The sequence below is a fragment of the Hordeum vulgare genome, chromosome 5H (genome assembly GCF_904849725.1).
Source record: "Hordeum vulgare subsp. vulgare chromosome 5H, MorexV3_pseudomolecules_assembly, whole genome shotgun sequence".
In the NCBI taxonomy this organism is placed as follows: Eukaryota; Viridiplantae; Streptophyta; class Magnoliopsida; order Poales; family Poaceae; genus Hordeum; species Hordeum vulgare.
In genome coordinates, this window is record NC_058522.1 from 235,382,643 (window position 1) to 235,403,357 (window position 20,715).

A 20,715-nucleotide genomic window follows, 5' to 3' on the forward strand; every position below is an offset into this window, starting at 1 on the left:
TTTCATTTTTTGAGGGGTAAATGCTTTGCTTTATTGATCAATCATAAGGGTTACACGAATAAGTCTCGTATCAAAGGGTTGTAAGGATTTTCTAGGGCTTTCGCATCGATAAATCATATAATACTTATGTTTTTTTTCTACGCCTGGTTTTTTTCTGCGCTTGAGGGTGGACTGTCATGCAAGCGCGCCGTTGGGCTGTGTAAAGAAGCCCACCCATTGGACCCAGTGATGTCCCGTTGCATGTGCCCGAGTGTGCCTATGTTGCATGCGGTTGCATGCATGCGTCCACTTCAGCCTATGTTGCATGCGTGCGCATACGCGAAGGAGCACACGCCGCAGAGCCATCCCCGCTTGACCCGACCGATGGCACATAGTGCAGCACTTAAATGCCGCATTTTGATTCACACTATAGTTTCCCATGTGTGTACAATCACACTACAGTTTCCCACGCGTGTACACTCACACTACAGTTTCCCATGGGTGTACACTCCCGCGGTGGGTTGAAAAACTTGTTCACATTTGACCCATTACTGCAGGGTGGATATTTAAGCCACCTATCATGTTCCTCTTCCTCACACACCCTTCATCCATCTCCCATACTGTCCCACCTGCATTTTGCGGCTGCCCTTCTTCTTCTTCATGACAAACAACCTACCGCTCCCCCCCCCCACCGCGCCAGAGATGCTCCACCCCGCCAGGGTGTACGTCGAGAGCACCCTCCGTGTGTGTCCGATTTCAAGGTGGAGGGGCGCAAGGGAGTTCACCGACTTCTTCCTTGGGGCCGGCTACGGGCACCTCCCCCAGGGATCTCCAAGGATGTACCGAGTCTAGGAGGTCATACACAATGCGATGGTTGCTATCCTTGCCCACTTCACCAACCCCTTGGACGTGTTCTACCTCCTCGGCCGCGTGTTCTGGTGTGGCTACGAGTTCATAGCTTTCACCACCCATAACATCTTCACAGACTACGAAAATATCTTCCCCACCGCGGAGCGCATGCACACTTTGCCGTACCCCATCCACAACACCGCGGAGGAGCATTGAAGGGCGCCCGAAGGAGGAGTAAGGAGGAGCCTCGTGGAGAAGCGGTGGCCATCTATCTATATATCTATCTTTTTAAGCTAAATCTATATATCTATATTTGTCTTGGTGTTATTTAAGTTTTATGATGTGGGTTTTGGTTGGCCCGAATTATCTATATTTATTATACAAAGTTTTACAATGGTTGGGCGTTTTTGGAACCGTTTTAATCTATGGCATTTTAGTCATAGGAAAAAATTGTCTCAAAAAAAGTCATAGGAAAAAAAATCACGCACCGCCCCTCTCATCCAATGCAGAACCATGAAAACCATGAACCTTCCACCTACTTGCTTAAATTTCAAAATTTTCATGGGTTTTAGGTGTCAAACAATGGAAGTGTGCCATGTGCTATTTAAATTATTTTCTGTATTCCAAGTTTCAAAATTTTCATGGATACTAGGTGTGAAACAAATGAAGTGTGCCAAGTTTTTACATTTATTTTTAATTTTCAGTGCTTTATCTCTCTTTCGGTTGAGAAAAACAAATTCCATATAATCAATTCACGTACAACATGTAGTCCAGTGCCACGGTTGTAGTTATTATTAGTCAAAAGGAAAATATCAACAAAAGAAAGAAAACTTAAATGGCATTGACGCTCAAAGCCGGTTTGGCAGTCCAATCATGAAGCACCGCTGCCTCGTCCATTGCTAAACCGCCGCCTCACGTTCCTCTCTCACTTTCCTATTAGAAAACCACCCCCTCCTCCTTCCTCTTCTCCGTTCCAGAAGACCCTCGCTCCTTCCGTGTTGCGCTCCTTCCTCTCCTCCGGCCATTCCAGAAAACCCTCGCTCCTTCCTCTTCTCCAGATCCAACATCTCTCATCTCCTCGTCCAAAGCCACCACCTCTCCTTTCCTCACCCCCCTCCCCCGCTAGAACCATATCCATGGCGCCGCTGTGTAACACAATCGCGACCATCGCCGGCGGCGACCAGGTGAAGATAGCCAAGTTGAGAGAGATTTTTTCCTGGTTTGACAACGATTGGGAGGTGTTGGCGTCGATGAAGTAAATGGCCAGGTATCTCACAGATAGCAAGAGGGATGAGATCTATTCCCGAGATGGAGTCCGGCGGGAGTCCATCCAGTCCATCGAGTTTCTCCTCTGGGCGATGGAGCAGACGGACTCGGAGGACCGGATGGTTTAGGCGCAGGTGGGCGTACAGATCCAGGATCGAGCATCCAGAGGATGACCCCGCCATCACATACGCGGTGTCGTTCGTAAGGGTGTCGTTCCAGGTGGTGCCACCGGAGTGGACGCGCGTTATACGCAACAAGAGGTCGTTCCTGCGCGTGACGACGCTTCGCCGTTCTCCACGGTTCCCTCGACGATCTCCTCGTCTCAAAGGCGGCGGTGGCGTTTAGGGGAAGCTCCGAATTTAGGTTGCAATTTAGTTTAACCTTTTATTTCGGTGAAGTTTAGCCTTTTTAGTGCTAGTAATTTATCCATGGAACACATCATTTAACTTGTACATTAAATCATAACGTGAATTAAATGAAGTTTGGTCAATTTTCTGTGGGCTAGCTCCGTGATGTTTGAAACTTAGAAATGGAGTGATGTTTGATAAGTCCAGGGTGGTTGATCCCTCTATTCCATGTTTTCAGCTGAGCATTATAATTGTACTGGTTATATGAACCCCTGTTTTCAATTACTTCCTAAATTTCAACAGTAATTTTGCATGCTGCCAAATTCATATTAATTCAACATTTAGTTTTCTCAACTTGGTATTCAAATTGGAATGTGTGTGTGTGTGTGTGCTTGTGACAGATTACCATATTGTGAGATTTCAAACAAACTCATATGCACACTTTCAAAAGAACACATCATTTAACCGTACATTATATCAGTAAGAGCATTATACGAAGTTTGATCCGTTTTCTGTGGGTTAGATGATGCTTGCATTCATCATACTTTATGAAATTGTATATCCACCCATTCTACTTTTTATGAGAGTAGTTTTTCTACACCCAACTCCATGCACCCAGGGTGGTTTGCACCCACCTTCCATGCACCCACCCAATAAAACATTTCAAAACATTCTCCTTTATATGTATTTGTGAAACTGTCTATCCAACTGTCATTCTTTATATGTACTTTGACTTGCTGCTATCTAAGATTCGGGCCTCGGCATCTTCCATTTCGCGGCAGGAGCCTCATGTCTAAATCTCAGGGTGGCTGAGGGCTTGGCTGATCTCTTGGAGTTTATTGCTTGTCCAGCCTGCGTGTCATGGGTAAGGCCAGCGTGCCATGTATCTCACTATTTGCTTCTCGTTTGGCCTTGGGTTGCTGTTGAAACTCATGGTTTTATGCCTACCTTCGCTATGTGACGATATTAAGTTATGTATTTGATGATCAGAACTTGTTATGTATGTAAATTATGTATGTCATGACAATCACTTCTATGTATTTCATGATTGGTCACATTAAGATACCAGATAGATGAACTGAATGACAAACAATACACAAGAATGATGTAGGGTGCAATGGAAATAGTCTAGCTACAAAGTGGTGACAGATGTAGCATGATCCATGCTTTTAGGTCTTCACCCTCCTCAATATGTTAGCCAACATGGCAGGTTTTGCCTTAAGACGCCACCTCTTTTTGTACACTGCAATTGCTTGGGTTTTTGAATGCCAGTTCCCTTTCCTGCAGAACGGGCATTTTTAGTGCCCGTTACGCCAGTACACAATATTTGCAGCCATGAGCCACTTGTACATTTTATTCAAAAAAGTTTCCCTCAGGTGTAGGTAGCGTTTCCATTGTCCTGAATATGCAATGAGCTATTAGAAGAACAAAAATCTCAAGTCGGCGAATTCAACATTATATCAAAGCCAGCCATAAAATGGGTTGTTTTTTCTTTTGCAAACATTATATGAGAATGCAAATGATCTATTCATCTCATTTTGCAAACCCTAGTACTGATAAGTGTACGATATGAATTTGGCAGCATGCAAAATTATGATGAATAACAAGAATTTACATATATAGCAATCACATTTTGCAGAGTCATCGGTGCTTTCTCTTGGGTCAAAGGAGAACAATCCAAACGTGCATGCTAGGTCCCGGCCTTTCTTGGGTCCCGCGTGCCATATTCGGGACATTTGCCGCATTTCTAGTGTAGTATCATTGGGAATTCACAATCTATACTGCGGGTGCATGAAATCATAGCTGGGAATGGGGTAACGATCAGATGCTAAGCTCTTTGGTCCATATATATGGGCCATGTTCCACCAAAGAGAAGGGTCGCCTCGGAGCCATTGTCCATTGAGAGGAAACGAGTCTAGTCTGGCCTACGAATGGTGTGCGGGGCCTGCCCCTTCATCTGGTTCAGAACTCTGTGCCGCAAGATGTGGACCCTAGCTACCAGGGCCCATCCTGTGCGCCGCACACCAACTGGACCAACACCATGCATGCACGCATGGCCAAGTAGACACCCACCGGTCAACCTTGACAATGCACACAAGACGCATGCGCACTCATTAGCCATCTAGCCCCCAGCCATGCACACCTAGCCACCTACACTCAAACTGTGCACCGTTTACTAGGTTCACCCACACCATCCATCCACCATTGACCCCACCTTGGTTCGTTAGACCTCGGACACGAGTCCCTTATCTTGGCATGCTAGGCATGTCAACGCAACACGCGACTACACATATTGCACACGGAGATACTACGTCATTAACTAGTGCCAGCAAACTTGTGCACCTGAGCATCTCTACCCATGGCGGACACTAGAGCATGGTTAGGATCGAGAAGCCTAGTGGCACATGTTGTCGGCCCAATTGGCTGGGGGTGCATGACATGGGTCCAGATGAAACGCATGGCATCACATGGATCCACATTCCCCTGCCCGACACCAGACAACGGGCATATGCCAGACGAATCCAAGCGGTCGCCGATGAAGCTTGGATGTCATGTGTTATGTGCATGCTGAATTTCAATATTTAGGAATTATTAACATCTGAAAACAATAATTCAAGCGTCTATGTAGAGGTGTACAACGTGATTTTCAATAAAAAATTAAACATGATACGTGCACATGCAATTTGCCAACAAGTGCACTTGTAGTACAAAAAGACAGCATTTGCACGTATCCCACCAAGCCTTCTACAATTTTGTTCCATGTTTTTTCGCCACATATCTTTGGAAGGAAAAACAAAAGAATGTGATTTTCCCATAATAAACTGTTTTTGAGAAATGGCTGCAACTAACCAAGATAGATAGTGCATGGAAGTTGTCCCCCGTGGGGAGATTGGATCGACCACTCCTAGATTATAGGGCGAGGCCACCGTGAACGTGATCGTGAGATGGTGAACAAGGACTCATTTTTTTAAGGGAAGGAAGGAATTTTTAGATCACTTGATGACAATGTGATCTCATGTTTCACAAGTCTTGAGCACTAGGGTTTATGTACAAAATTTTCAATCCCCAACCCATCCACCCCGGACACATCTTTGGATTGCATCACGTAGATGTACACGAAGGGTATGCAAGGACTCCTCTTTATTTTTGTTTTACTATATCAAATCCAATTACTCCCTGCATCTCTCCCCCTAGGGTATGCTCTAAAACCATCGCCACCGCTCACATGCCCGCCTCCCTGCCGCCGGATATGAAATCCACTCGAGGATGTCGATTGGCCGTCGTGACAGATTGTGCCCATGGACATGGGGGTCCTGTCATGGACGCCGTCGTGAGAGATTGTGGACTTGCGGGGCCAACCACCGGCGTCGTTGTCCATCGCATGGATCGGGATCTCCACGAGAATGCTTTGGACTACTCGGTGTCCGACCCACAGAAGCATCGTGTCCACGAGGAGGTGCACTACCCCGTCGTCAATCGCAAGCAGCAGCACATGCACGACATGGATTGGAATTCCGTTACGGTAATTTTATTTTTTAACCCTAGATCTATCTACAAGTTTAAGGTTATGTCAATCATTAAACCATCAATATATTGTTGAATTGGCATAATGGAATCTAGCTCTAAATATATTGTTGATCATCAGTACGTAATGATCATTATTTATTCAATTAATCTTTGAGAAATTAATGGTTCATCCACTCCACAATTTAGTGCGTTTTGGTTTTATGCTAAAAGTCAGACATCATAAAGGATGTCCATGTTTATTGACAATTTTTATAAAAAGTACATCATATGATTTATGCTTTCATATGGATTTGATATTTATTTTTTCTCCTTAAATTTTCAAAGTTAATAAATATTTATTTAAAAAATAATTTATAGGCACTACAGTATGAAACTTAGGGAATATTAGGTACTGTAAACAATGGTGCAGCTTATATCATACATAATTTAAACTTACAGCCTTATTCTGATAATTATGCGGACATTTTCGAAGGAGAGATGGATGCACACACTCAGAAAACCCTTGAAGAATTGCAGAATGGACAGTGCAACATGCTTAAGCGTAAGGCGTATCGTTGTGCGTTCTGTGGCAAATATCTGGACCCGTCTTTCATTAGTATTCTTGAGCATGCCGAAGGCGTTGCCAAAGACTACCAAATGAAGCATGGTGTGAGGGCGAAACACAAGGCGCTAGCCCAATATCTTAGGAATTTGTCGGACAAAGAGAAGGTCGGAAGAAGGCGTTATGAGAACCAGCATGCTAAAGAATAGATGAATAATCGAAACCGTGAAGAAGTTGTGGTTGGCATAAGTAGTCATTTGCGGTTGTTGTTTTTTTGGTGAAAATACCAATGAATATTTTTATTATCACAGTTTTGCAAATATGTTACATTTATTAAATTTAATCATAAAAATGCATACTATTCAATTATTGATTTTTTTCAAATATTTTTAACCTTGCATCTAATAGTTTGCCATTTTATCGGTTAACCATTATTTTCATATATATACTGTGGAGTGCTTAAAATTATTCAAGATCAATTGGTGTACTGAGAGACTCATGCACATGCAATATGAACAACATTGTATTTTTAGCTTTTCTTCAAAAGCACACCTGTGGTGGTCCTGGATCTTTTCTATTTGGCCAGCATTGGTAAGCTGCCAAATCTGCATCTGATCCGGCCCAACACTTTTGTTCCTTTTGTGGGCCTATGGCAGAGAGAAAAGCGAGCGATGTCCGCAACCCCAACCCCGACCCCATTCCCAATCCCACCACACTTCGTTTTTCCAAGAGACAGAGAGGCGACGCGGAGGGCGACGACTAGAGTTTGCCAAGCTGTCACCTTGGCCGCCCCCGTCATCGTCAAATCGGTCGGATCCGCGACGACACCCACTCCCACCTACTCCGACCAAGAATCTCCACTCATTCATCCACAACGAAGGTCCGACAATGGCACCTCTTCTCCCCAATCCCTGGCCGCGCCGCCCGAAGCTCTGGTGGTGCCAGCTTCGAACAAGTCTACTCCAGCCCCATATGGTACCACTTCGCAGGTAAGATTGATCTTCCCTGCCCTTCGTATGTCGATCTGACTTTAATTTTATGATCTAGCATCACCGCCCAAGTTAAAATCTGACACTTGATTGTGAGCATGTTTCGGGTAATACGCAGATTTACTGTCAAGTTGTAGGTCATATTGCAACAAGTAATGTCACATCAAGATAATTTGAAAATGTACTGCATAATCATGGTTTTACTTTTTCGTATGGGTTGTAATGGGTAAACACTTTCATCACAAGTAAGAGAAAATGGTGGATGTTGGCCAGCATACCTTGCTCGTCGACATATCCTTCACTATGATATCATCTTGCTTGACATATGCTATCAAGTACTTGTTCTCCTTGGAAAATGATCCCCCACTTCTAGATATAGAAAAAGTATATTTACAGGAGCATACACATGTTTTGGTTTGCGGGGATGGTTTGAAGGCGAGCACAAAAGCAGTCCATGAGGAATTTTGTAATGATGGAATGAGGATCAGTTATAGTTTCATGTATTACTCGATGGTAGTATGCTGATTAGTGCATATTTTGAAGGATTTGTTAAATACAGACGGCTACTGATTGGTGCATGTTTTTGATGATATGTGCACACGTGTAACATTTATGGTTGGTGCATATTTCTGATGATTGTTGTTACTGATTACTTGAATTATGTTAGCCTATCTCCATGATAAGGTATGGGCTTGTTGGGGTCAATGAAGATTTGTTGTGAGCTAGTAGTTCATATTGCCACAAATTCCTCACTGTTGGATTTTCTGCCATTATACTTCATAATCATGATTTTACTGGTTGGTATGGGTAGTAATGAGTATATACATAGCAAGGTATACAAAAGGGTGACTATTGGTCAGCATACGTTGCTCGTTCTCATAGCCTTCACTATGTTGTCGTGTTGCTTAAGAGATGCTATCATGTCCTTATTCTCACTGGAAAATTATGAGTCTAACCACTACTCTTGACTAGTCGTGTGAATAGTCTAGTAGTATCAATCTGGTTGTCGACTAGCTTTTTCGTGTAGATGTTTGTACATGAACTACATACTTAGCAAGAAGTATGCGAAAAGATTATTCACATTGTCTATGGTGCTAACAAGTCATAATGTAAGACTGATTTCATATATCAATAACTACCATTTGTTCATTGCAATGCATGCAATAGGTTTGAATGGCAAGGGAAACCATCCTCATTAGCAGTGAAGAGAGTGATCACCGGACCACCTCAAATTATGCTTCAGATGGCATTTCACATGGGAGTGACGGCTGTAGCGGTGTTGACGACACCTCCAGAGACTATGACACTGGTGATAGTTCTGATGGAGATGGATATGTCGACCACGATCCCATCTTGGCAGACAGGGGTAAAGTTCTATATGGCTGGTCAGATATTAAATGAATCGTGAACTATCTAAAGTTGAGGTTTGAGTAACACTTTATTACCACACATTACTCTGTTTGGGTTCTAGATGACCTTCCAAATCAACATTGACTGAACTAGAGCTTAAATAGAGCAGTGTTTAGTTGTTAGTTTAAATAAATCAAATATTCATTTTGCCCATGGGTGGATGTGATTGGGTTATCTATGTCCTTCATTTCTTGATCATTGAAGTAGGCATTGATCATCAACCCAGTGCTGATGTTCTAGATCTTATGTATGAAATTATTTAGTACTCTTGTCATATTAATTTTTTTTATGCAGGTCTGGGAATCATTGTGAGAAGAGGAGGTTTCGAGGGTCACATCTTCTACGGCAACCATGTATTGCTAGACTAGATTAGGTGGGACAGTCTCAAATCAATAGTAAAGCATTGCAAACCTACCATACCATACTATGCATCCACCGTCACTCACTCGACAGTCATCAGTGGGAAGAGAAAGATGGTAAACACTTGGATTTTTTTGTGTGTAAATCATACTTCACAAGTGAAAATGTCATCATGTAACATTATTTATTTGCTTGTGCAATCAGTGCTTCTCAAAGGATTACAGTGAGGCCTACCTCAAAGGTTATCTACGACAGCCCATGGTTGTGCGTGTCACCAACAAACGTTTTGAAGGTTCTAAAAATTTCTCGTTCAAGATGGGCAAGAAGGACGGGCGTGCGATCATGACGAAGAACTGGAGAGAAGTCGTTGAGGGCGCCAAAATGAAAGAAGATCATATGGCTATTTTCAGGTTCATGGAAAGGAGGGAAGGTGGGCTTAAGGTGAACATGGCTAGTGGCATGAAGATTCATTGACCCATGTGAAGAATCATGACTGAATGGCCTAGTTTGACGCTAGTTGTTATAATATGTATGTACTAGCCAGTAACTGGAAGTTGGTAGTATCAGCTTTTGGGTCCAGTACGTGGAACTTACTAGTAATTGGTACTTGGTGGTAACTGGTACTTTGTTAGTATAACTTTTGGGTCCGACTGGATATGAAGATCAGTGAGTAAGTGGAACCTAGCAGTAACTGGTTGGTGGTAGTATGAACTTATGTGGCGTAATGTACTTGTTATGCAAGTCCATATATAATGCATCCTGGTACCCTCCTTGGTATCATTACCTTTATGGACTGCAATGATATTGCCTTTTTGCCATAGTTTTAAAGTGATGCTAGTATTTTTTAAATCAAATCTAACCGGGTTTCATATGGATTAGATGCTACTTTCATATTTAGAACGAGTTTTTCTGTGTTGGCTAGTATAGTTATTTTGAAAATGAGGTTTGTATGTGTTGCACAAAAAAATGCAATGCAAAAAACAAAAAACTTGCTCGTCGAAGCTTTTGTATTTAAAAAATGATGTTTCTGTTATTTTGTAAATGCCATGCTATTTCAAAAACAGAGCAAACCAGTATGTTATTTTAAAATTTTAAAAACAGCATACTTAAAAAACATGCTATTTTTAAAACAGCGTAATAAAAAAATGATATTTTCAAAATCAGCATGCTACATTCAAAACAACATATTTAAAAAAGCATGCAATTTTTGAAATCAACATGTTAATTTAAAATTAGCATATTGAAAACAGCGTTATATTTTAAAATCAGGACGTTATTTTGAAATCAGCATGCTATTTTTAAAAACAACATATTCAAAATCAGCATGCTTTTTTTGAAATCAAAATGCTATTTTTGAAATCAGCATGCTATTTTAAAAATAGCATATTGGAAAAGCATTATATTTTTAAAAGCAGCATGCTATTTTTCAAATTAGCATGCTTATTTTAAAAATAGCATATTGAAAATAGCATGCTATTTTTAAAATAGCATGGTATTTTAAAAACAGCATATCGAAAACAACATTATAATTTGAAAATCGGTATGCTATTTTTAAAATAGCACGGTATTTTAAAAACAACACAATCAAAGCAGCATGCTATTATAAATGCACATATTCATGCTATTTTCAATTGAACATGCTTTTTCAAATGAACATGTGATACGTCCATTTTGCATCATGCTTTCATGTTGATATTTATCGCTTTATGGGATGTTATTACACTTGACGGTAAAATACTTATGCCTTTTCTCTCTTATTTTATAAGGTTTACATGAAGAGGGAGAATGCCGGCAGCTGGAATTCTGGTCTGAAAAAGGAGAAAGTTTGAGATACCTATTCCGCGCAACTCCAAAAGCCGTGAAAATCAATGAGGAATTATTTTGGAATTTATAAACAATACTGGACAGAAGAAGTACCAGAGGGGAGCCACCAGGAGGCCACAAGCCTGCCAAGCGCGGCCTACCCCTGGCCGCGCCTAGGTGGCTTGTGGGCCCCATGTTGCCCCTCTGGCTCCCATCTTTTGCTATAAGGAGGGTTCCGTTCCAGAAAAAATCAGGAGGAGGCTTTCAGGAGGAGTCGCCGCCGCCACGAGGCGGAACTTGAGCAGAACCAATCTAGAGCTCCGGCAGGGTCGTCGTGTCGGGGAAACTTCCCTCTCGGAGGGGGAAATCGTCGGCATCGTCATCACCAACCCTCCTCTCATCGGAGGGGACTCATCACCATCAACATCTTCATCGGCACCATCTCATCTCCAAACCCTAGTTCATCTCTCGTAACCAATCTCCGTCTCGCGACTCTGATTGGTACTTGTAAGGTTGCTAGTAGTGTTAATTACTCTTTGTAGTTGATTGCTACCTCTTGAGATTGCGTTGGTTTTTCCCTTGAAGAGGAAAGGGTGATGCAGCACGGTAGCAGTAAGTATTTCCCTAAGTTTGAGAACCAAGGTAACAATCCAGTAGGAGTATCAAGGCAAGTCTCCAAAGTACCTGCGCAAAAACATGCAAACTTGCACCCAACGCTACAAAGGGGTTGTCAATCCCTTCACGGTTAATTGCAAGGTGAGATCCGAAGGAGGAAAGTGCAACAAAGTCAAAGAGTAGAGCTGAAAATATGATGTGCAGTAGACCCGGGGGCCATAGTGTTCACTAGAGGCTTCTCTCATCATAGCAAGTATTATGGTGGATGAACGAATTACTGTCGAGCAATTGATAGAACCGCACAAAGTCATGACGATATCTAAGGAAATGATCATACATATAGGCATCATGTCCGAGACAAGTAGACCGATACTTTCTGCATCTACTACTATTACTCCACACATCGACCGCTATCCAGCATGCATCTAGTGTATTAAGTTCATGACAAACGGAGTAACGCCTTAAGCAAGATGACATGATGTAGAGGGATAAATTCATGCAATAGATATAAACCCCATCTTCTTACCCTTGATGGCAACAACACGATACGTGCCTCTCTACCCCTTCTGTCACTGGGTGAGGTCACCGCACGGTATGAACCCAAAACCAAGCACTTCTCCCATTGCAAGAATTATAGATCAAGCTGGCCAAACGAAACCCACAACTCAAAGAGAATTACAAGGATATGAAATCATGCATATAAGAGATCAGAAGAAACTCAAATAAGATTCATAGATAATCTGATCATAAATCCACAATTCATCGGATCTCGACAAACACACCGCAAAAGAGGATTACATCGGATTGATCTCCATGAAGATCATGGAGAACTTTGTATTGAAGATCCAAGAGAGAGAAGAAACCATCTAGCTACTAGCTATGGACCCGAAGGTCTATGGTGAACTACTCATGCATCTTCGGAGAGGCAATGGTGTTGATTGAGAAGCCCTCCGTGTCTGAATCCCCCCTCCGGCAGGGCACCAGAACGTGCCCCAGATGGTATCTTGCGGAGGCAGAAGCTTGCGGCGGCGGAAAAGTATTTCCGTGGCTCTTTTTCGTGGTTTCAGATTTTTAGGGAATTTATAGGCAGAAGAACTAGGGCAGGGGAGCCACAGATGGCCCACAAGCCTACTAGGCCCCCCTAGGCCGGGCCTGGGTGGCTTGTGATCTCCTCCGAGGTCCCCTCCCTTGGTTCTCAAGTCTCCTGTGTGTCTTCTGTTATGGAAAAAATCATTCCGCACATTTTATTCCGTTTGGACTCCGTTCAATATTCTCCTCTGAAAAAGGTCAATAACACGGAAAAAACAAGAACTAGCACTTGGCACTGAGTTAATAGGTTAGTCCCAAAAAAGATATAAAATAGCATATTCATGCATACAAAACATCCAAAGATGACAAGATAATAGCATGGAACCATCAAAAATTATAGATACGTTGGAGGCGTATCAAGCATCCCCAAGTTTAACCCTTGCTCGTCCTCGAGTAGGGAAGTGATAAAGACTGAATTTTTGATGTGGAATGCTACCTAACATATTTGTCCTTTGTAACTTCTTTCTTGTGGCATGAATGTTCAGATCCGTGAGATTCAAAACAATAGTTTGCTATTGACATGAAAACAATAATACTTCAAGCAAACTAGCAAGGTAATCATGAACTTTCGAAATAAGAAGGCCAAAGAAAGTTAACCCTAGAAAATCATATAGTCTGGCTATGCTCCATTATCCCCACACAACGAATTTCAATCATGCACAACCCCGGTATTGGCCAAGTAATTTTTTTCGCACTCTTACTTTCTCAAACCTTTTCAACTCTCACGCAATACATGAGCATGAGCCATGGATATAGCACTATAGGTGGAATAGAGTGTGGTGGAGGTTGTGAGGCAAAAAGGAGGAGATGGTCACATTGACTCGGTGTACTAATGAGCTATGGAGATGCCCATCAATACATATCAATGTGAATGAGTAGGGATTACCATGCAACGGATGCATGAGAGCTATAAGTATGTGAAAGCTCAAAAGAAGAACTAGTGGGTGTGCATCCAACTTGCTTGCTCACGAAGACCTAGGGCAATTTTGAGGAAGCCCGTCATTGGAATATACAAGCCAAGTTATATAACAAAAATTCCCACTAGTATATGGAAGTGTCAAACCAAGAGACTCTCTACCATGAAGAACATGGTGCTATTTCGAAGCACAAGTGTGGAAAAAGAGATTAGCATTGTCTCTTCTCTCTTTTCTCTCATTTTTTTTTGTTTGGGCTCTTTGGCCTCTTTTTTCTTATTTTTTTTGGTGGGCATCGTTGGCCTCTTTTTTTTATTTCCTCACATGGGACAATGCTCTAATAATGATGATCATCACACTTTTATTTACTCACAACTCAATACTTAGAAGAATGATGACTTTATAGGAAATGCCTCCGGTAGTGTACCGGGATGTGCAACGATCTAGCTTAGTGTATGACATTGAAATATCTCGCTAGATATCTTACGATCATGCAATGGCAATATGAAAGTGACGTCACATGTCATGAGATAGAACGATGGTAGTTGCATGGCAATATATCTCGGAATGGCTATGAAAATGCCATAATAGGTAGGTATGGTGGCTGTTTTGAGGAAGGTACATGATGGGTTTGTGCACCGGCGAAAATTGCACGGCACTAGAGAGGCTAGCAATGGTGGAAGGTGAAAGTGCATCTATACCATGGGCTCACATTAGTCATGTAGAACTCATATTCTTATTGCGAAAGTTTTTATTAGTAATCAAAACAAAGTGCTAAACACATACTCCTAGGGGGAGGGTTGGTAGGTGTTAACCATCGCGCGATCCCGACCACAATACAAAGGATGAAATCAATAAATCAATTATGCTCCGACTTCCTAACATAGTGGTTCACCATACGTGCATTCTACGGGAATAACTAACTTCAACACAAGTATTTATAGATTCACAACACCCTACTAACATAACTCTAATATTACCAAATCCATGTCTCAAAACTAATTGAGAGGAATCAAACTTCTCTTTATAATCAATGCACATGAATATGGAAGTTTTGATTACATCCTCTTTGGATGCCTATCATCTTTAGGACTACTTTCATAGCACAAGCCAATTACTCAGCTACTCAAAGAGAGCACTCTCAAAAAGATATAAGTGAAGATCGAGAGTTCTTATTTCTCCAAAATATGACACCGTGCTCTAAAAAGATCTAAGTGAAGCACTTAGAGCAAAGTTATCTAGCTCAAAAGATATAAGTGAAGCACATGCCAGCTAAATTGCCTAACTCAAAAGATATAAGCGAAGCTCAAGGAGTATTCTAGCAAAATCACGATGAGTGCGTGTCTCTCTCGAAAAGGTGTGCAGCAAGAATGATTGTGACACAACAACAAAAAAGACTCCTATAATACACGATGCTCCAAGCAAAACACATATCAAGTGGTGAATAAAATTATAGCTCCAAGTAACGTTACCGATGGATTCAAGACGAAAGAGGGGATGCCTTCCCGGGGCATCCTCAAACTTAGGCTTTTTGGTGTGCTTGAATTTGGCTTGGGATGCCTTGCGCATCCCCAAGCTTGAGATCTTTCCACTCCGATTGTCCATGAGAACATCACCCAAAACTTGAAAACTTCACAACACAAAACTTAAACAGAAACTCGTCATATCATTAGCATAAGAAAACAAACTACCAACTCTTTAGGTACTGTAGCAAACTTGATTTCTATTTATACTGATGTTAGATTACTGTATTCTCACTTTTCCATGGCTAGTACCCCCCCTGATACTATCCATAGTTTCATCAAAATAAGCAATCAACACAACAAAAACAGAATCTGTCAAAAATAGACCAATCTGTATACTTCATATACTTATGGTATCTCAAAAATTCTGGAAATTTATGACAATTTGGTAAATTGGCATATCAACCATCATCAAAAAGAATCAACTCAAAACCTCTTTCTGGATAGGAATTAAAAATAATTTCGTGAGCACAAAGTTTCTGTCTTTTTCAGCATGATCAAACAACCATCACCAAAACTAATCATAAAGGTTTTACTTGGCACAAACACAAAAAGAAACACAAAAAACAAAATCATAATAGAATTATGATGGTGTGTACACAACAAAACAGAAATCAAAAAGCAAAGATAAATTCATTGGGTTGCCTCTCAACAAGTGCTATTGTTTAACGCCCTTAGCTAGGCATTCAATATTCAATGATGCTCACATAAAAGATAGCAATCGGACACGAAGAGAGCATCATGAAACATGTGACAAACATATCTAAGTCTAACACACTTCCTATGCATAGGCATTTTATAGGAAAACAAATTATCAAAACAAGCAATAACTACCATATGCAAGGAAGAAGAAAGAGACAATATCAATCTCAACATAACGAGAGGTAAAATAGTAACATGAAAGTTTCTACCACAATATTTTCCTCTCTCATAACAATTACATGTGGGATCATATTCAAATTCAACAATATAGCTATCACATAGGATATTCTTTTCATGATCCACATGCATGCAAAGTTGACGCTCTTCGAAAATAGTGGGATTATCATCAACTAAAGTCATGACTTCTCCAAACCCACTTTCAATATTATTGCAAATATCATATTCATGATGAGGCTTAAACAAATTTTCAAGATCATAAGAAAAATTATCACCCCAATCACGATCATTGCAACAAGTAGTGGACATAGCAAAACTAGAATCCCCAAGCTTAGGGTTTTGCATATTTTTAGCATGATTGCCATTAATAGAATTCATAGTGAAACCAGCAATCATGCTTTTCATTCAAGGAGCCCTCGTGAATCACTTCATAAATTTCTTCATCACAATTTTCAGATTCGCGCATCTCAAGCAAAACTTCATAAAGATAATCTAGTGCACAAAACTTACTAGCAATTGGATCAACATAATTGGATCTCTTAAAGAGATTAGCAAGTGGATGAGGATCCATATCAATAGATTTCAGCAAGCGAAGATGCAAGCATATTGAAGGCACATGGCAACACAAGCAAACAAAAAGCAAGCCAAAGAAAGGGCGAACGAAAAAGGCAAATACTTTTGTAAATTTTGTTTTTTTCCAGAAGTGGGGGAGAGGAAAATGAGAGGCAAAAGGCAAAAAAAGTAAATGCAAGAGATGAGTTTGCGACAGTTACTTGGATAAGCTTCACCTAGAACAGTCCCCGGTGCCAGAAATTGACACGTTGGAGGAAGACTATTCTTGACTTGATGCTCCCGAGCAACGGCGCCAGAAATTGGCACGTTGACGGGAGACTATTCTTGACTTGATATTCCTCCTCAGCAACGGCGCCAGAAATCCTTCTTGCTACCTCTTGAGATTGAGTTGGTTTTTCCCTTGAAGAGGAAAGGGTGATGCAGCACAGTAGCAGTAAGTATTTCCCTCAGTTTGAGAACCAAGGTATCAATCCAGTAGGAGTATCAAGGCAAGTCTCCAAAGTACCTGCAAAAACAAGCAAACTTGCACCCAACGCTACAAAGGGGTTGTCAATCCCTTCACGGTTAACTGCAAGGTGAGATCTGAAGGCGGAAAGTGCAACAAAGTAGAAGTGAAGAGCTGAAAATATGATGTGAAGTAGACTCCGGGGCCATAGTGTTCACTAGAGGCTTCTCGCATGATAGAACCGCGCAAAGTCATGACGATATCTAAGGCAATGATCATACATATAGGCATCACGTCCGAGACAAGTATACCGATACTTTCTGCATCTACTACTATTACTCCACACATCGACCGCTATCCAGCATGCATCTAGTGTATTAAGTTCATGACAAACGGAGTAATGCCTTAAGCAAGATGACATGATGTAGAGGGATAAATTCATGCAATAGATATAAACCCCATCTTTTTACCATTGATGGCAACAACACGGTACGTCCCTCGCTACCCCTTCTATCACTAGGTGAGGTCACCGCATGGTATGAACCCAAAACCAAGCACTTATCCCATTGCAAGAATTATAGATCAAGTTGGTGCAAGCAATAAAAATTTCTCCCTACATATGTATGATCTATTCGTGTGTGGAAAATAAGCTTTATACGAACCTGTGATGAGGAAGACATAAAAGCGACGGACTGCATAATAAAGTTCTTTATCACAGGAGGCAATATAAAGTGACGTTCCTTCACACTGAGAGGTCACACATACAAACCTCAAAAGTGCATTACAACCTCTGCTTCCCTCTGCGGAGGGCCTATCTTGTACCTTTAATTTTTGTCCTTAAAAGTGTCATGGTGATCGACACCAATCCCTTATCTCGCCTTTATCTTGGCTAATGGCATATGCTAGGGAAAGATCTATATTCATATGTCAACTTGGAAGTAAGTATTCATGAATTCTTATTGTTGACATTACCCTTGAGGTAAGTAGTTGGGAGGCGAAACTATAAGCCCCTATCTTTCTCTGTGTCCAACTAAAACTTTGATCTCATGAGTACCACGTGAGTTTTAGCAATTGTAGAAGATGAAAGGATGATTGAGTATGTGGATTTGCTTTACGATATCTTATTTGACTCTTTCCGATGTTATGATAAATTGCAATTGCTTGAATGACTAAAGGCTATTGGTTATTAATTCTCAATAAGGTTCTTGATACATACTTTAGCATAAGAGATTATATGATGTTATTGTTGTTCTAATTATGATCATGATGCCTACATGTCCGTATTTTGTTTTACTGACACCTCTGTCTCTAAACATGTGGGCATATATATTGATCTCGGCTTCCGCTTGAGGACAAGCGAGGTCTAAGCTTGGGGGACTTGATACGTCCATTTTGCATCATGCTTTCATGTTGATATTTATCTTTTTATGGGCTGTTATATTGATCTCGGCTTCCTATAGTGGTGTTATGTGGACGTCGACTACATAACACTTCACCATTATTTGGGCCTAGAGGAAGGCATTGGGAAGTAATAAGTAGATGATGGGTTGCTGGAGTGACAGAAGCTTAAACCCTAGTTTATGTGTTACTTCGTAAGGGGCTGATTTCGATCCACTAGTTTAATGCTATGGTTAGACTTAGTCTTGATTCTTCTTTCGTAGTTGCGGATGTTTGCGAGAGGGGTTAATCATAAGTGGGATGTTTGTCCAAGTAAGGGAAGCACCCAAGCACCGGTCCACCCACATATCAAATTATCAAAGTAGCGAACGTTAATCATATGAACATGATGAAAACTAGCTCGACCGAAATTCCCATGTGTCCTCGGGAGCGCTTTACCTCCTATAAGAGTTTGTCCAGGCTTGTCCCTTGCTACAAAAGGGATTGAGCCACTTTGCTGCACCTTTGTTACTTTTGTTACTTGCTACTTGCTACGAATCATCTTATCACACAACTATCTGTTACCAATAATTTCAGTGCTTGCAGAGAACACCTTGTTGAAACCCACTTGTGAGTTCCTTCTGCTCCTCGTTGGGTTCGACACTCTTACTTATCGAAAGGACTAGGATAGATCCCCTACATTTGTGGGTCATCAAGACTCTTTTCTGGCGCTGTTGCCGGGGAGTGAAGCACCTTTGGTAAGTCGAATTTGGTAAGGAAACATTCATATAGTGTGCTGAAATTTATTGTCACTTGTCACTATGGAAACTAATCCTATGAGGAGCTTGTTCGGGGTATCTTCACCTCGAACGGAAGCACAAGGAGTTTCTCCTTGAAAGGATCGATATGGTTGACTAGAGGGGGGGTGAATAGGCAACGACCACTTTTTAATTAAACTTAGCAAGTTAGGGTTAGCAACATAAAGGTTCTCTAAAATGTCAACAAGGAGGTGAAACTATATGATGCTACCAACTAAAAGAACTAAGTCAAGTAAGAGATAGTCAACAACAAAAGCATACACAATGTAAAGGTTAGAGATAACCGCAAGTGGAACCAATGAAGACGAGGATGTGTTACCGAAGTTCCTTCCCTTTGACAGGAAGTACGTCTCCGTTGGAGCGGTGTGGAGGCACAATGCTCCCCAATAAGCCACTAGGGCAACCGTATTCTCCTCGCGCCCTCACACAATGCAAGGTACCGTGATTCCACTATAGGTACCCTTGAAAGCGGTGACCGAACCTTTACAAAAAAGGTTGGGGCAAACTCCACACAAAGCTTGGAGGCTCCCAACAAGACCACGGAGCTTCACCACAATGGAATGTGGCTCCAAGGTGACCTCAATCGTCTAGGGTGCTAAAACACCCAAGAGTACCAAGATCCGCTAGGGATTAGTGGGGGGAATCAATTTTCTCTTGGTGGAAGTGTAGATCTAGTCCTTCTCAAGCAATCCCTAGGAAATCAACAACTTTGATTGGCTAGGGAGAGAGATCGGGCACTTTTGAGCTTAGGGAGCAACAATGGATCTTGGGAGGGTCAAAGGTAGGGTTCTAGAGCAAGAAGAACCCTTTATATAGTGGGGGCGGGGGAATCCAACCGTTTTCCCACTCACAGCCTGAGCCCAGCGGTACTACCGTTGGCTGCAGCGGTACTACCGCTAGCACTCCAGCGGTACTACCGCTGAGCCCATGGTAATGCAGAGGCACTACCGGGCCAACCACCGCGAAGAAAGTCTTCACAAAAAGTCCGACGAAGTACAACCGCAAGGAAGGCGGTACTAAGTTCCTGGAGCGGTACTACCGCTAACCAGGGGCGGTACTACCGCCAGCACAGCGGTACTACCGCTAGGGACAGCGGTACTACCGCTAGGGCCAGCAGTACTACCACCAGCTCTAGCGGTACTACCGCTAGGGACAGCGGTACTACCGCTAGGAGACCTTTTTGCAAGAAGAGATAAACGAAAGACGGGAATAGCTCCAAAGTTGTGGGGAAAGGAGATGGAGATAAAGTGTGTGTGTGCAAAATTGATTCCACCCAAGCCTTTCCACTACGGATCCGCTCTTACCTACCACTCACAAACAAAGAGAATCGTAGAGGACACCGTGCTTCTGTTCCATGGAGGTTGTCGAATCGTCTTGTGACGTTGATATATATTATCTGAAAGCTTAATG

At 41.9% G+C, this 20,715-nt stretch overlaps 1 pseudogene; it reads left to right on the top strand.

Annotated features, from left to right (window-relative positions):
• The first annotated feature begins 1,964 nt into the window (after window positions 1-1,964).
• LOC123396542 lies at window positions 1,965-2,439 on the top strand (annotated as a pseudogene).
• Window positions 2,440-20,715: the final 18,276 nt, after the last annotated feature.